The sequence below is a fragment of the Diadema setosum genome, chromosome 5, assembly GCF_964275005.1.
Source record: "Diadema setosum chromosome 5, eeDiaSeto1, whole genome shotgun sequence".
Lineage (NCBI taxonomy): Eukaryota > Metazoa > Echinodermata > Echinoidea > Diadematoida > Diadematidae > Diadema > Diadema setosum.
Window position 1 is genome coordinate 35,939,289 of NC_092689.1, and position 17,966 is coordinate 35,957,254.

Here is a 17,966-nt window from a genome sequence, read left to right on the forward strand (position 1 = left end):
ACAATAGACATTATCATTTTGTCCGCGTCATCGTCACGTTTTGTTCTTATCTTCTTCTCTTTTTTTATACAAATTTTGGCGAGCGAGCCGAAAATTTTTGTATTTCAGCTTACAAAACATGAAACTCTTGTCATTTTGCTTATTAAATCTTACAATTCTAATCAAGATATAGTGACGGCCTTATAGATAACGATTTGTACCAACAAACTGAGGACTTGAAAAAATACTCTAAATTAGTACGAGCGAGTGAGCCGAAATTTTTATATTTCCGCGTCATCATTACGTTTTGTTATTATCTTGTTTGATAAGGGGTTTTTTGCGCACCCCCCCCCCCCCCCCATATTCGAAACCGTTGGCGCCTACTTTTGATCCAATTGGCGATCGCTTCAGAACGAAAGAAATTGCAGCCGCTGCTCCGTGAAACATTTTGCCTGCTAAATATAAAATAACATGTGTGAACACAATAGACACTGTCATTTTGTCATCATCACGTTTTGTTCTTACCTTCTTTTTTATGTAAATTTTGGCGAGCGAGCGCAGCGAGCGAGCCGAAAATTTTTGTATTTCAGCTAACAGAACATGGAATTTTTGTGTGAACACAATAAACATTGTCATTTTGTCCGCGTCATCATCATGTTTTGTTTTTATCTTGTTTGATTTGGTTTTCTGCCCCCTCCCCCCTACCACTCTCCCTCCCCCCTTCCGTGCGAGTTTTTTTTTTTCCTTTTTCTTCTTTTTTTTTCTTCTTCTTCTTCGTTTTTTTTTTTCTTCTTCTTCGTTTTTTCCCCCGTTTTTTGCGCCCCCAAGGAGTGGCGCCCGGGGCACGTGCCCCCCTTGCCCCCCCCCCCCCCAGATACGCCACTGAGTGAATGTAATAGACTCTATGATGAATAATGTTGTATATAATGTAGTAATGTTGTAAATGATATCAATTGTTATAAAGATTATTGTTGTAAATGATATTAATTCCCAGGTTGGATATGACCTCTCTAAAAATATTCCCACATCTCAAAAGAAATTCCACGAATTTCTTGCATTACCCAATTCCAAGTCATTTTTCTTTGATCCTGTCACTAGTTTAGAAATAAAAGGTATTATATATATATTATGAATTCAGAAAACAAAAAAGTTTTGGACCTGATGGTATTGATAATATTATTTCAAAGAATATTAGTAAGAATATTGTCGAATCATCAACTCATATTTTTAACTGTTGTTCCATTGGAAATGAAAATCGCTAAAGTAATCCCAATTTATAAGAAAGGTAATAAAGAATATATTTGCAATTATAGACCAATTTCTTTGCTGTCTCCAATTTCAAAATTGTTAGAAAAAAATTGTATTCTAGACTCCTAAAATGTTTTTGATTTGCATTATGTTATTTCTAACTCTCAATTCGGATTCCGTAAAGAGCACGACACATCTCAAGCTATTCTATCCTTAGTTGAAAAAGTCGCCAAGCCGTAGATCAATTATTATCATACAGCGGGAGTTTTCCTGGACTTCTCCAAGGCCTTCGATGCCATAGATCATGTGTAATGCTTCTTTATAAATTGTATCACTATGGTATCCGTGGGAAGGCCTTGGAGTGGTTCAGGATCTACCTTACTGATCGCAAACAATTTGTTTCTTTATCTGGTCAAAGTTCCATAAAGAGATGAGTCAGATGTGGTGTTCCTAAAGGCTGTTTACTGGGACTACTTTTGTTTATAACGTATATAAATGATATGATAAATGTTTCTCATATTTTATCTTTCTTTGTTGTTTGCAGATGATTCAAACGTATTTTTTCACGTTCGGATTCCCACATTTTGGTGGATACCTTAAGTTCAGAACCTCAAAAGTTGCTTTATTGGATAAGATCAAACAAATTGTCGTTGAATCTTCTCGAAACTAAGTGTATGTTATTTAGTAATTCTTTGAATAGTCCTCCTAATAACATAGTATTAGATGATACTGTCATAGATGTAGTTTCATCAACGAAGTTCGTAGGATTGACAATTGATAATAAACTTTCGTGGAAGACACATATTGATAATAAGTTTTATTTTCCCATTCCCACCCTCTTTATGCTATATTCAACTTTGATTCTACCTTATCTTAATTACGGTATCATAGCTTTGGAAATATGCATTCAATCCATCTTCATAGACTGTTACGTCTCCAGAAAAAAAAAAGCCCTTCGTATAATTTGCAATGTATCTTGGAGATTTCATACAGACGTTTTATTTTTTGAAAATAAGATTTTAAAGGTAATTGATCTTTGTAATTATCATCTTGGTCAATTCATTTTTAAGTTCAGTAATAATTTATTACCTCCCACTTTTACTGGGACGTTCGTGAAAAACAATTCCTTCTACAGATACCCAGCTCGTCATTCTAGTTAATTTCATTTACCTTTAACCAGGACTATATTTACTCAATCCACATTTACTTTTGTTGGACCAAAATTTTGGAATAGCCTTAGTGAAAAGTCAAGTTAAAGAATCTTTGTTTAGATATTTATAAAAATTCATTTGAACGTCATCATTAGATATATATATCTTTTCATATTTAGATTGAAAAGGATAAAATTTGGCTGAATTTGTAATGATTGTAGAAGTACTGGAATATTTACTTTCATTTTTCTTTCATATTATGCGTATGGCTTAGCGGCTCAGTTCACTCTTCATTTCTTGTCTTCACAATCGACATTGTTCTTTTTTTTATATTTTCCAACCATGTTATCTCTTCCTCTTCATCTCTCTGTCTTTTCTTTCCTGTTCTATTCTCTGCATGACAGCGACTTAGTGTTTGGATTTGTCTGGGCGTTTGTCTAGGGCTAGTTAGGTTTTATTCGTAGTTTATGTAATTCATTTTGTAAATTTAATTTCGTGTACAAAGTAGAAGATAAATGATATAATATGTATAATTGTTTTACTATGTTTGGGGGGAATGCACCCTACAAGCATTGCTTCTTCAGCATTCCTCCCATCTCCTGCATTTTCTAAACTTCAGAATGTTCTTTGTGCTTTTTTTTCACCCTATCGTTTGTTTATCCATAAATATCATTTATCATTATTTTGTAATGTTGACACTATATGTAGTTATTTTTTATGTGAAAAAAAAATGCATTTAAAAGTTCTGTTGGAGATGGAAAAAATGAATGAATGAATGAATGAACTGTTATTTTTTTTAATAGTGATAAATAAATTGAAGTTTGTAAATATTTTGTTTTTTTAATCAAATTTGTATTGTAGTAATATGTCTTTTTGAGCAAATGTTGCAATTCAGCCTTTTGGCTGCGAGAATATTTTATCTAATAAACCATACCATACCCCTCCCCTAATTTTCCTCTCAATTTCTCTTCCTTTCTCTCTCCTTCTATTCATCCCTAACTCTAAAACCTAAGTGTTTATTGAATGTGAAATTGCATTTTTTGTATAATGTTTCTTTATATAGATGTATATACTACGGGACGTCCCAGTCAACCAAGACATACATGTATTACATATAAAAACTATCTGTATAATTACTTGTTTGTAATGTGTGTTTATGCATTTTGTTAATAAATCAAATCAAATCAAATCAATGGTGCCCTTCCATGCGAGATTCAGCTTTGTTTTCCATTTCTTGCTGAACTTGTCCGATTTTAAATCTTAATACAAAATAGCTGTTAGGTATAGATGGCAAATTCCTCTTAATTCAGGCTTCCTTTCTCACACTTGATAGGCAATATTACTAATATTCGATGTGAATTATCATCTCAGAAAACGAATAATTCGAATCTTAAAATCAACCATTTGCACGTGTATTTCAAGAAAGCAAGATCTGACAGAGAATCAAAACACTATAGGCGCGAGTTGACAAGTAACCGTTCGAAGATCTCATCGCGATATGGAATGGGACGTACATTAATTGAGGATATATTTAACTGTCACTGACTGCTAACAATGCTCTTGATTACAATTCAAGACGACATTTTTCGGCCAACAAGCTCTATTAACGCAGGTTCGTGGTTTATATTGCAATTTGTATTGATTACGACCGACGTAAACAAGGATTTCATGTAGGAACCTACGTGGGCTGTCATATTGGAGTAGTGAAACTATCAAATCTAGGCAGTACTGAGCCTTCATCAAAGAATATACATATTTTGCCGAGACGGGACAGCAATTCCATTTAACACCTTTCTTAATCAACTAATGTATAAACGGCGGATGTGTAATGAATCACTTTTCGTTGTTGTGCTGGGGGGGGGGGGGGGAGGAGGAGCCGAGTCATCAAGGGATTTATATCTCCCTGAACAAATCCTGATGTTTCCTTTGGTCATCAAAAATGGAATGATTTTCAGGATCTGTTGTGGTTCTGCGGATAACATCACGGACTATGAATTACGAGGTCCCCGGTTCGAGTCCAAAGTAACCTATTCATAATAATGATAATAATACAGGGTACTTATAATGCGCCAGTTCCACATAGTTAACGTGCTCAAGGCGCAGTAGAAGAAGTAAGTTATGAAATACAAAAATCCTTACACAAACATGCACATGAAAATGAATGACACAATAATGATAATGAAAAAGATATACATCATAATATACAATAGAGTCAAATGAAGACAGGCACGATGAAATACAGCAAGAGCAACAACAAAATGAAGAGCAGAAAGAGAGGGTAACCAGGGGGTGGTGCACACTTCTAAAAAAAAAATCATCTTGATTGCTTCTTCATTAGTCACGGAAATCAAAATAATTCAATTATCTCGCATAATTCCTTGATTGTGAGTCAGTCCTTTGTTTACGCAATTACTTATGACTATCCAGTCAAAACAAGCTAATAAGTTTCTTGCAAGGACCTATTGTAAATCGGGTGGGAAGTTGACTCAGGACAGCGCAAACAATGGAGTCATGTGCACTTCATTGTTGAATGGGAAAAAAATTTAAAGGCTGCCTCGTCTTGAGTGCGCCAAACTTCAAAATAGAAATGGAAGTATTGCATTATATTTTTGCTCGGACTCTTTTTCCTGAAGGCCAGGTCACACAGCCCAAAAGTCGCGTAAACGCATGAATCGCGCATGAATTTGGGTGTGCGTGCTTGTCCGGCGAGAATTTTCGCTGATTTACGCGATGAAAATCACCGATGAATTGCGCAAGAACTACTGAAAGATCACGCAAAAATCACTAACAAACCACATTCATCTCTTAGTTTAAGCTTCGAGACTGCAACGCTGGGGAAGTGGAGAGCAAGCAAGCAGCAGAGAGACAAGTTGTGGTTTCCAGAGCTTAAAACTTGTCGATGGAGGACGGAGAAGGCGACATTACAGGAGGCACCTAAGAAACAGGACTTGATTTGATTTTTGATTTGATTTGTTTTATTTCTGCATTCAATCAGATACAATTTGAATACAAATTCCAAAAAGTACAAAGACAAAGAAGAGCAAGTACAGTGAAATAAATCAATAACAGTACACAAAAAGATACACATAGGTGATTGCATTGAGCAGTGTACATACACAGAAACATAAAATTAAATATACAATATTTTTTCAGTATATAACAGAGATCATCATTTAATTTTAACTTCCAGCGAAGTGGCCAGAGATTTAAGAGCAGTTCGTCATCAGGGTGACTGAGCGGTTACAGTTTGATATTTGGAAGTTTCGCTCTTTCTAAGATTCGTTATACCGAAGGGTCGTTAATCAGAGGGTTCGTAATTCAGAGGGTTTGTTACTCCGAAGGGTCATCATTCGGAAGGTTCGTAATTCCGAAAATGAAATAAGGTTCGTTAATCTATAAATGAAATCAGGTTTGTTTTTCTGAAGGTTCGTTGATCCAAAAATGGAAAAAAAAAGTTTCAATACTCCAAAGGTTTGTTAACCCGAAAGCGAAATAAGGTTTGTAATTCCAAAGGTTGGTTAGTATACATTTTTTTTTTTATTCATGGATTAACAAACCTGATTTCATTTTTCAGATTAACGAACCTTCGAAATAATGAATATCATCTGACTGAGCGACACCAGTAGTTTTACGCAATTTCTTCCGTGCTCTCATGAAGCCAAGGTCCATCGCAACTAGTTATAAAGCATCGAGGACCTTAGCGTGAGTCAGTCCTGCCAGCTCTGGGCTTATTACTTCACAGGCCGTTATGGGCCGTCATTCCATTGCTGCATCCGTGGAATATCTTAACGCCTCCCCGACGTCCCGGATTGCGATGACGACCTTAAGACTGTGTTCGGAGCGAGACGGATGACGAGGAAGATTTTTCGGGCTCTTCGTCTCCAACCCAACATTCTAAGGGCCACCAGTTGTCAGAGAAATAGTGACAGGCGTATTGTTTTTCCTTCTTACTTTGTTCGTGTGACAACGTAAAGCAACAAGCAATGATAATGAAAATTGACATTCAATTAAATCAAATTCAAGGTTTGTTTCATTTTTCGACAAAAAGTCATATACATTTTCGTTTCTTTGGTAACAGAGAATAAGATGAACAAAACATTGTAGAATAAAAAGACTATACAATAATTCTGGAACCTTATAGTAATTATGCATTGATATGAAAATTGAAGTGGTCGAAATGTAGTAAAGGGTCACAAGCGGCATGGCATAATATTAAGTTACCATGTAAAGGTTTAAGAAGACGTTTTATGTCTTTTTAACATAATCACGTAAATTGAGGTGTACATTATACAAAGGTGCGCCTTTTACACATTTCCATGACACGCATAATGTATTTGCTTTGATCTGTGCAAGCACTTGATTTTACGACATTTTTTTAGATCCTTTTTGTTTTGCCATGGACAGAGATATATTGCAACCTCAATCTAGTCTGGGGTTTTTTTTCCCACCAAGTGCTGCATATGCCAGATGTAATGGCCTTTGTGTGTTAAAAGCTTGTCGAATCGGAACCGTCTCTAAGTGAGGGGCTGATCTTCAGGTTTAGAAACTTGACCTATTAAAGTCCGTAGGGTGGCAACGAGAATGAACTGTCACGATTTAATACTTAGATGCTATTAGCAAGCAAGTGCAAAGTCCAAGTGCATTTATGATACATTTATGATGTAGAACTGAGGCAAATTGCAGGGCACAATATGGCATTACTGCTATAATATCCCCCACACTTCCCCCATTCTCTTCAGAGGCTGCCGCTATACACTGAAAAGTCCGCAAAAGAGATCTTTGCCTAACAATATTGGCATACAACAATTACATCTGTGCTTCATCTCATGTTCCATTCACATCTGCTCCTCGTGCAAAATACTATACTTAACTTAGGCGGCAACAGACGTTTATACGATGGAATCGTGAAACACCTTTGTCAAATGTTACACATTCTAAAGAAATGCAACCAAATACATGCTGGACGTTGGCTATTAGTGAAGGTGAAATGAACGTTTTCATGTTTGCGTTACTTTCACAGAACCATCACACTCCCTTTCGTCAGTTTTCTTATAAATTGGTACACCCGCCTCAGAGTTGTCGTCTCGCAGTATGTTAGTTTTTATCAGTAGCCTGACCAGACAAATAAAAAAATATATGAAATTTTCACTCTGAACAGATTCACATCGAGTTACTGATGACTATCCATCATGTTATATCCGTTTAATGACTAAAATAGTGTGATGGTAAAAATTGAATCAGGATACCCTATATAGCCCCAAAGGTACATACACAAATGAAACGTATCTAAACCTGAGATTTGGTTCCACGTTATTTGTAGGTCCTGAAAAGTCCAGGAGCAGAATCCCAACAAATTATTTTTGGTTGAGACGTAACAAGTAGTACCTAAGTAGCTACCTAATTAGACCCTTGATCTAAGGAACGTCGATCTTGACCCCAATCGCCTACTGTTTCCCCATCGCCCGTTTACTTCGGAGAATCATAGTTTTGATGTTCTGATGCTGAAATCGATCTGGGGTAAACAGCGGATGCTCCAGGAGCTATGGCGTGTCCAGACTGTTATGGAAGAGGCCAGTATGAAAATGGTGAAGAAGTAAAGTCTCGAGTTTGAACCCCTGTCTACTCAGGATCCGGACACATTTTTGTAGCGTTTTGTCCATCAATCATGGGTGTCTCGATTGACCTATTTCCATTAGATGTATCAACCTGAAAGGAATAAACAAGAACTGGGGGAAAATCAAGGAACACATCAATAACGTCTTGTCTCCTCCGGACGACCAATTACAATTTCGATCTGTCATCTATTCACTCGTTTTCAAATAGTGTTGAAAATATCATGCCGTCTACGCTTACAGTCAAAGGTATACCTTTTGAAATGGTTCTGAATGTACACATTACTGCAAACACAGAGTACAGAAACTTAGACTATGATTTATTTTTTCATAACTTGGTACATTGACTTAAAGTTGTAAAAGTGATAAAAAAAAAGTTATAATAAAAATGAGCCATTACGCTTTCACAGTCAAATTCGGTTCAGAAAAAAAGAAAAAAGATGTTATAATCATTATGTGTATGTAAATACATGTTAGCAAATTTGCTCAACGTTGTGACATGGATTTTGTCCACATTTCTCGTATTGCGGATGTTTGCATAAATTCTCACTGCTATTGCTGAAAGTGCTGAAAAAACAAAAAACAAATGGAAGTTTAAGTGAAAAACTACAGTCGTCACACACACCTCGGGATTTCGTTCTGTCACCCATTGGCTACATACGCCTGTACTTTCTATCAAAGATATTTTGCTTACTGCGCCTTAAAGGTGGACGAGGACTTCGGTAAAATACACAAATGCACGAGCGATTTTGAAATGTATATATTGCCATTCTTATTCTGCTTAATGTGATATTCATTCACTCAAGGTTGATTAATATAATACTGATACATATGACATATTATCATGAATATAAGAATTCATTATAAGGGTTCGATTTTCAAATGAAGAAGACACTCTCTGCTATTAAAGTTCGAGAGTCATACGAGAAATGACCTCCATGTATGACTAACAAAATTAGGTGGTTAACACTCTATTCGACTCTTGATGGATGCATATGAAGCATGCGGTTTTGGATAACCCTTTTTGGGGGGACTTGAAATTTCTCTCGACGATGGACGCGCGCTAAAGGGAAACCGGTTGGCGAGCGATATATTCAGGAGACTCACTAATGAATTTAGGTAATCTTAGACTTTCTCGTTTTGTAAAATTACCCAGTGGAGTTCCGTAATCAAAATTCTATCAGCAGTCGTGAGAGAGTCCAGAGCATTAATATAACGATGAGAGTGTGGGTTCATTGCATTGGAAAAAAAAGGACGCAGAGACATTGTACGAGAAAAAAAAAATCATGAAAAAAGAAAGTGTCTTTCACCCTTCTTGATTCTCCACTCTGGTATTAGGTGTTGTCTGCCTTTCAGTCCCAACAAAATTTGCAGCATATAATTATGTACTCTGAAACTACAATAAATCATGCCTGAATCTCATGACGTATTTGACTGGATAAAGTTGAATTCAAATAATCTTGAATGCATATAAATAGACACATTTCAGATGCATGAACTTAATAGACCTGCAACATATTTTTCAATAGCAAAAACGCAATCAGAGAACCGGAAATTTAACCAAGGATAGATATTAACCAAAATTGTTTTATGTTTAGGGAGGGATACGAATTTTAGAAGATACAATTGTATATTTTCTTTCCTCACCACAAAATAATTTTAGAGAGAAATGAGTGACAGAAAGTGGAGCAAGGGTGTAGAATGTACAAAAGAATAATACATTCTTACATTTATGAAGCTTCTCATGTCCTAGTTACCTACAAAGAGATGTCTTTAAGTCTTGCAATACCACAGTCATCGCTGGGTTAAAACCGTTTTCAGCCTTTTGTAGCATTAGCTACTTTGTCATATGAACACATGTTTTGTTTTGGTTTTGTTTTGTTTCTTTTTTTTAGATATGGGGATGTCATAGCCTTGTTTTGTCTTGTTTTGTTTTTCTGTCCTGAAAGAAATCACGTTTCTCGTATTACACTTTGTTTTATCAAATATCCCTCGGATATCATGGACCGCGTGGAAATATCCTCTATACAAATGAAAACGGACGGAGAGCCTGTAACAAGCAAAGATGCATTTCAATATTTGTGACCATGAACGTGCGTCACAAATCACACATAATATGCCGAGAAATATCCCGTTCGCAAATCGAAAATCACAAATGATTTCCTATTAATCGGTGACATCTTATCAGATTGCGCGAAGTGCAAGTGTAAAGTTTACAGTCTTCGGTTCCAATCGTTATACAGATACCAGCTCTCTCGGAAATGGAGCGTTTTCTCAAGATTTCTTGAATACCTCATTTCGGTGTCGTGTATTCCTTTGTATACACATTATTTTATTTTTTCCTGCAGTTGCTGTCTCTCTTCTAATGTGTTTTGTTCGAAAAGATTGAATTGCAAGTTCTGAAATCCGTATCTTACCGCTTGAGAAAAAGGCAATCGCCCATTCTCGGAATAGTGAAATATAATCATAATATTGGCCCAAATGAGCGATACATCTTTCGGCGGTCCTATGCTTTGTAAACGACAGTAAGGTTTAGGTCTCGTTGTACTTGAACAATGGAAACATATTATGTCGACAAAGAGAGCGATAATCATCTACTTATTTTCAAAATATTATATATTTGGTACACCGCACCTTCTTTTGTTTTCCCGTTTTGAGCTTTTCTATCAGGTTTCTTTTTCCGATTATTCACTCAAACATTTTAGAAAATCTACTGTTGTGTTTTCATTTTGCGTTAAGAAATTGATAACGGGCTTTTATTTGTAAAAAGAATATCAAGTTTATTAGATATACACATTACTGAAAGTCGTGCCGTGGTGTATATAGAAAACATTTGTAGATTTATTTAAAAACGTGTGTCAATCATGTCAACCAGCTATCAAACAATAACTATTCGATAAAACATTTCGTAGACGATACGAAATGAAAGGGCAAACGTAATTGATTGCACTGCCTTTGAAAATACATTCAAATCGCCATGTGGTAGGTAGCCAGAACACACATGCAACAATGCGACTTTGAGAAAAAGAGCTTTGAAGTTCAGGATCCTTTTAAATGCACTGAGTCACCCTTTACTGTGTGTTCAAGAAGTGGACTGTAAAACTCCGTTTTTACCGCTTCGAATGGATTTCAAGAGTATAATCAAGGATTAGAGATTGACCAAAAATCCACTTGCAACAACATGATGAGGAAAATAGAACCTTTGCCCTGGCAAAGCATATTGGTATAAATTGGTTGCTAGGCAGTAATTTTAAGTGGTTACTCAACGTTGTCGGCGGACCTCAATTTTTAGAACGACAAGACCGACATTATGTTGTAATTGTTGGTATTGGTGATATTCAAAGGTCTCTACACTTCCTAATACATCGCCTACTCTGATAATTATGTGATTCCAAAAGTTAAGGAACGTTGCAATGTATAATTTAGCTGGCACAGGGTCACTACAACATAACACAACAAACAATTTGAATAGGTTTCTATGAAGAATTGTCTTTCCTCACGGACGAAGATAATGAGAATTTGGCATCGTCTTGTATGTGCATTAAATAGGATAATTCAACCAACTCCGTATCATTTTGCAGATTGTTCGCATCATGTATGTGGCAATGTATGTCATCGACGATTTCAAATTCAGCCATTCATCTGCCACTATATGTCCATTCGCTGACATGAATTATTCCTTGCTCTTGTCATCTCTTCCATTCATACACGTCATTTCAATACGGGTAGGCCTGTCTTGTGCCTGTGCAGCTCTGCATCAGCAAAAAAAAAAAAAAAAAACCTGATAACTGAGACGACACAAAAATGATCTGAACTTCAAAACTAATCCCTGCCGATCAGGACACTATACGTGGATCTTTCCCTCCCTGCTTGTCGTCTTTATGCATTATTCAAAGGGGTGGAGCGGTAGAAGAGTGACGAGGGGTATTAGTACGCCAAAGCTATCGCTCACCGGTACCGTGCATGGCAGCCTTGAGAAACCGTGCAGAGGATACAAAACGATTAGACCCTGATTTTGTTCTGTGTATGCATTCCAAAAACGTCAGTTTCTTACCAGAAAAAGAAAGAAAGAAACAAACAAACAACCAAACGAAATGAGTGAGAAGGTAGGCGTGGGATAGACACGGATTGATGGGTAGATACGTAGAAAGAAAGAGTAGAAAAGGGGTCAATGAATACTGATAGATGGGACTACAGATAACAGAGTGAGCGAAAGAGTGGGAGGGGAGGGGGGTAGAACAGGAGAAATTTTAGTAGAGAAACGCAGTACCGACGATTGCACGAAGTCACTGTTGCACAATACAACCTCTACATGAACATATTACACAGCACATCATCCAACAGATTCAGAGAATACGCACCGTCCTTAACACACAATCCCCAACACATACTAACGAATAAAATGGTGCAACGGTTCCCGAACCAGTGGAACAACCTTTTAGATGCATGGTTTCTTTCATCTTTGGAAACAGATCCTTCGTGCATCTATGATATCTACCGTACAGTTATCTCTTTGTCTATGTTTAATATCATTTATTTGTACATTTGATTGATTTCTTTTATTCGAGTATCTACTCATTTGTTCTTTTAATTACGCAGCATCTTCATTTCGCGACTGCACTGGTTAGTGGCCACTTGTAATTGAAACTGCATTCTCTGTCATCTATTATTTCCTACCATGTAAAACTTGGCTAGAAATGACGAACATAGGGAATATTTAATTAGGTGATCCGAGAATCCTCTCGGATCACCTTCTGTATCTGTACGGATTCTTTGTTGGTTCTTCTTCTTCTTCTTCTTCTTCTTCTTTATTTCTGGACAAAATTTGTGTAGAGGTTAGCTCAGAAAGTCCTCTTCCTATCAATTTCAAAATTATACCATATATGTATCATGTCCCAAAGACGACAGATCTAATGTATAATAGTGATCAGTTGACCGTGACGTCACTGTGACGTCATTATATGAAAACACATTCTCAATCATATCTCACTAATGGAATAGAGTTTTTCAATGAAATTTACGTCACATATATTTCAAGTTATGCGCATTCTACTCATATTCTCAAAATTCATATTTTCTCTTAAAACGTGCGCGTACGCGCGCGTTGAAATATTTGTATGCTCAAATCGAGCTCAAATTTTTTTTGCACACGTTTCAGACCATTTGCAGCATTTTTTGAAAAATTGAAAAAATTGGACGGACGCGTACGCGCGCGCACATATACGCACGTACAGCTCATATGCAACAGAAATTTCCCGATTTTTTACATTTATCGGATGTCTGAAATGTCAAGGAACATTTCTAGCAAGTTTCAAGTCAATCCGACTCAATATGACGTCATACGGGACTGTCAAAGTTGAAATTCCGCGCGCGCGTCAATGGCGATATACAGTACAACAATGCCCAAAAACCGCCAATTTTAAATCCGATTTTACTCGTCAGGATGGACGGTGACCCCCCATTTTCTTTACATATTCTGAAAGCTGATGAGTTGTACATGTCAGTTTATGGGTTGGCGATACTGAAAAAGTGATTAAAAGATATCAAATTTCTTAATAAAGTAAAAAAAGTAAATTTTCAAAATGACGTCATCAATTTTCAAGTTTACTTGGGCGTATCTCACTTATCCTCTGCCAATTTTCACTCAGATTTCAGTATGTTGTAGCTTATTAAATGTTCTTTCATTAATGTAATAACAACATTTTGATTGGATGGCGGCATCACCTCGTAAAAATGGATTAAAAGTAATCTTGTCAAATTTGACCAGTTTACGTGTTATCTCTATGGGAGAGCAGTTTTTCTGGCAGTGAAAATTGACATGACTATCTTTTTCGAGCATTAGCTCACTTATGCTTCGGTGAATTTTTCCCAGATTTTAGTATGTTGTAGCTGAGACTTTGGGCTATCGTAAGTGTGCCCTCCATTTTTTCATACGAGGCCGGCATCACGTCGAAAAACTTGGTTGAAAATGGCACGTGGCTTCGATGCATCGTCATTTTGCTTAATACACAGGGCCTATGGAGCATGAAATAGGTCATTGCATAGCGCATCCGACTCGTAATCCTAAGGTCCCTGGTTCGAGCCTCACCCTTGCCAATATTTTTTTTTTCCAAACTCTTTTTTCTTCTTTTTCTTTATTTAGTCTTAATCTCCCTTCCTAACTTTATCTTTTTCTGATTTTTTTAATGCTTCTCCTTCAAATTTCTATAAAATAACATAATTTTTCTTTATTTTTCTTTCTTTCTACTACATTCTGTGCAATAGATGAAGAACAACAATGGTTATCAATCCCATATTTTGCACATGTTTAGTTCATGTCACGTACATTATTTCATAAAATAACAACTTCTTGATCGGACACCATCTTGGGTATGTAAATTAGGGTCAAAGGTCATAAATGTTTCATCCTGTATCTTGGTGAATACATGTCCTATCTTTACCATATTTTGCACACGTAAAGACCATGTTACAAGGATCATTTCACAAAATAACCACTTTTTGCTCAGATGCCATCTTGGCTGTGCAAAGTGGGGTCAAAGGTCATATGTACTTCTTCCTGTATCTTCGTTATGACGTGTTATCTGTATGGGAGGGAATTTTTCTAGATGTGAAAATTGACATGATTGTCTTTATCGACGACTAGCTCACTTACCCTTCGGTGAATTTCTTCCAGATTTTAGTATGTTGTAGCCAATTTAATACTCTTTAAGTTTTGTTCATCAAAATTTTAATCGGATGATGTCTTCACCTCGTGAAAATGGATATAATGTAACCTTGTCAAATTTAACCAGTTTACGTGTTATCTCTATGGGAGGGAATTTTTCTGGAAATGAAAATTGACATGACGGTCTTTATCGAGCACTAGCTCACTTACTCCTCGGTGAATTTCTCCCAGATTTTAATATGTTGTAGCTGAGACTTTGGGCTATCGTCGGTATTCGCTCCATCTTTTCATACGACGCCGAGATCACGTCAAAAAACTTGGTTGAAATCAAACTTATCTTCGATGTATTGAGATATTTCTTTCTTTCTGCAACTTTCTTTGCAATAACTCTAGAAAAACAGCCCCTTTCACCCCCATATTTTGCACATGTTTAGTTTATGTCACGTACATTATTTCATAAAATAAAAACTACTTGATCAGACACCATCTTGGGTATGTAAATTAGGGTCAAAGGTCATAAATGTTTCAACCTGTATCTTGGTGAATACATGTCCTATCTTTCCAATATTTTGCACACGCAAAGACCATGTTACAAGAATCATTTCACAAAATAACCACTTTTTGCTCAGATGCCATCTTGGCTGTGCAAAGTTGGGTCAATGGTCAAATGTACTTCATTCTGTATCTTCGTTATAGTTTATACCAGGGAGGTACCTCCCTGGTTTATACCGAATTTGGTACCAAAGATGGTAGACCTGACTCTCTTTTGTAAATGAGAATCCAAATATCACACGGCCAATGTCTCTAAACACAGATGAAACCTATATGGTCATGCCTATTGCGATCAGGACTCGAATCATTGATTAAAAAAAAATCGGATCACCTAATTTGTCAGTCTTGACAAATTCCGAGTCTAGTTGTTGTCTTTGTCCTTTCATGTCTGACTCATTACTTTGCCTTTGTGACCGTGATTTTTATTCAATTATTGTCTTTCTTGTTATTGCTGTCGTTGTCACTGATATCGCTCTTGTAGGTGTTTGATTTTGTTTTATTTAAACTCGAATGCCATAGTCTTAATGTTGCATGTGATGTGATTCCATTTAATGTCATTCAACAGAGATACTAGTATTATGACCGTAGTGAAGCACAACTACTTAAAACGTAATCAGGGATCACATGTAGTTTACTTTGGAATTCTGTTTGTTTCATAGAATATGAAAATTACGTTTTGTAATATATATTTATGTTTTTTTTTTTCAAATAACACACTGTCACATAAAGTGCAGCCCATGCACTCTTAAGACAGCTAGTGAGGGCTGAATGATAATTTTGACACTTTTGGTAATTATTGTTTTATTTCTGATATTCCAATATATTATGAACAGGACTTATGAGGTTTGTTCAGCAGGCATGGAGTTCAAGTACTTTATGTCAACTTATGAACCCAACCTCTTTTTTTTTTTATAATAGAGATTCCTTTGTTTTCTTTCTGTTAAAATAACAAAACAAGCTTGACAGTAGATGCTTAAAACTGTGAGTTGGGTGGCTTATATTACTTTCGTCCACTTTCGAGTATTATCATCTAGACGTGGATTTCCTCGGATGCAGTGACATTTAAGATATACTCTGTCTCTTCTCCTGAGATTCCAGTATAACGGTTTGATGACGTGCGGAATATTTGTTTTTGAAATATATAGACGTCAAAAAATATATAACCCTCGGAGCTGGAAATGTCCCTGTTAATTCCTCTATATGCCACAGGAGGGTGCGAGGGCGTATCAAGAAATCCCAAATAAAATATGCAAAGTGCGTATCACGGGGATTGCGCTCCAAGGCTTGGCTAATCTTAAGGTACGTGATCGTCAACAGAAAACGAAAAAGTCCTTAGGACTTTGGACTTTAAATAGTGGCATGGAAAGGGCGTGGTGTCTCCGTTCCTAAGAGCCGTCCTCTCACAAAAATCTCGTTGCCAGCGTCAAAACAGTGTCTAGCACATGGAATTTTCAATTTCTGGGACATTAAATAGAGGTTTGATTTTGTTTATTAAAGTCAACGAATCTGCAAATGTTATCGTTTTGGGGGACAACATCGTTGCTTGGGTGTTTGGTTTCCAGAAAAGGAGGGCAGTGCGCTATTGTTTACACCAAGGCCATAAAGCTCATCTCTAGGAAAGACATCCATTCTATTTCCCCATCTTAAATGTCAATCATGTTTGCGTGTTCTTTTCTGGACAATGGAATCAAATTTCGTCACGATAGTTAATTTTGAGTGTTTTCTCAGTATGTGATTCCGTTGAAAAACGTACACGGGCAAAACAAAACAGAAATACTTCTTGAATGATAAGTCTACCGGATCGCCTCAGTGGTAGTAAAGAAGTGATAAGATATCAACAATCCCGTAATTTGCCAGCTTAACTTATGATGCAATAGAAAACTTATGATAATTTCTTCCATTAACCCTAAATACCTTTTTCTTCTTATTATTGGCATTCACCTTTAAACATCATCCCCCCCCCCCGATCATTAGATTTTGCATTCAAACAATTTCGTTTGTAATACGCAGTGTTATACGTGATCCCTGGAAATAAAATGAAATGCGAATAGTTATGGATTTAATTGTGAATTTCTCGATGTTTCACATTTCAAGGATATAACTCCGTGACGATTTTTTTTTTATTTTTTATCTTTTTTTACTGAAACTCCTTGGAGTAGGTAAGAGAATATTTTTGTTCTATTTTCACTGAATGTCACAGAGATGCTGTAATTCTCGCGGCAGTTACAGCCATTATTTGCCAGATGCAGACCTGAGTATTGATTAGCGCCATCTACGACGTCAAATGCTCTCAATGATTATGGCTGCAGTTGTTCCTTCCGCGAGATCACATCGTTTGCTTGGGACAGTGTTTGCCGTTTGAAAGCAGACAGGATTTTGCCAAACAGCGCTCTCTAAGTCCATGAGGAAAAAAGACGTTGGTTCAGTGCCCACGTATGATTCCAGTTTGACCTTTCTAAACGCGCTTGATTTTCTTATTTCTTGTTCCTTTTTTTTTTTGTTCTTCTTTCTTCCCTTCCCTCGGAAACTCATGGCCTTTTCCATGTTTTTTTTTTTTTGTTACAATAATAATAATAATAATAATAATGATGATAATAATAATAGTAATAATAATAATAATAATTATAGTAATTATAATAATAATAATAATAATAATAATAATAACAATAATTTTATGTTTGTTATTCTTATCATTACTATTATTTCTTTATTATTATGATTATTATTAGTGGTAGCAGTAGAAGCAGTAGTAGTAGTAGT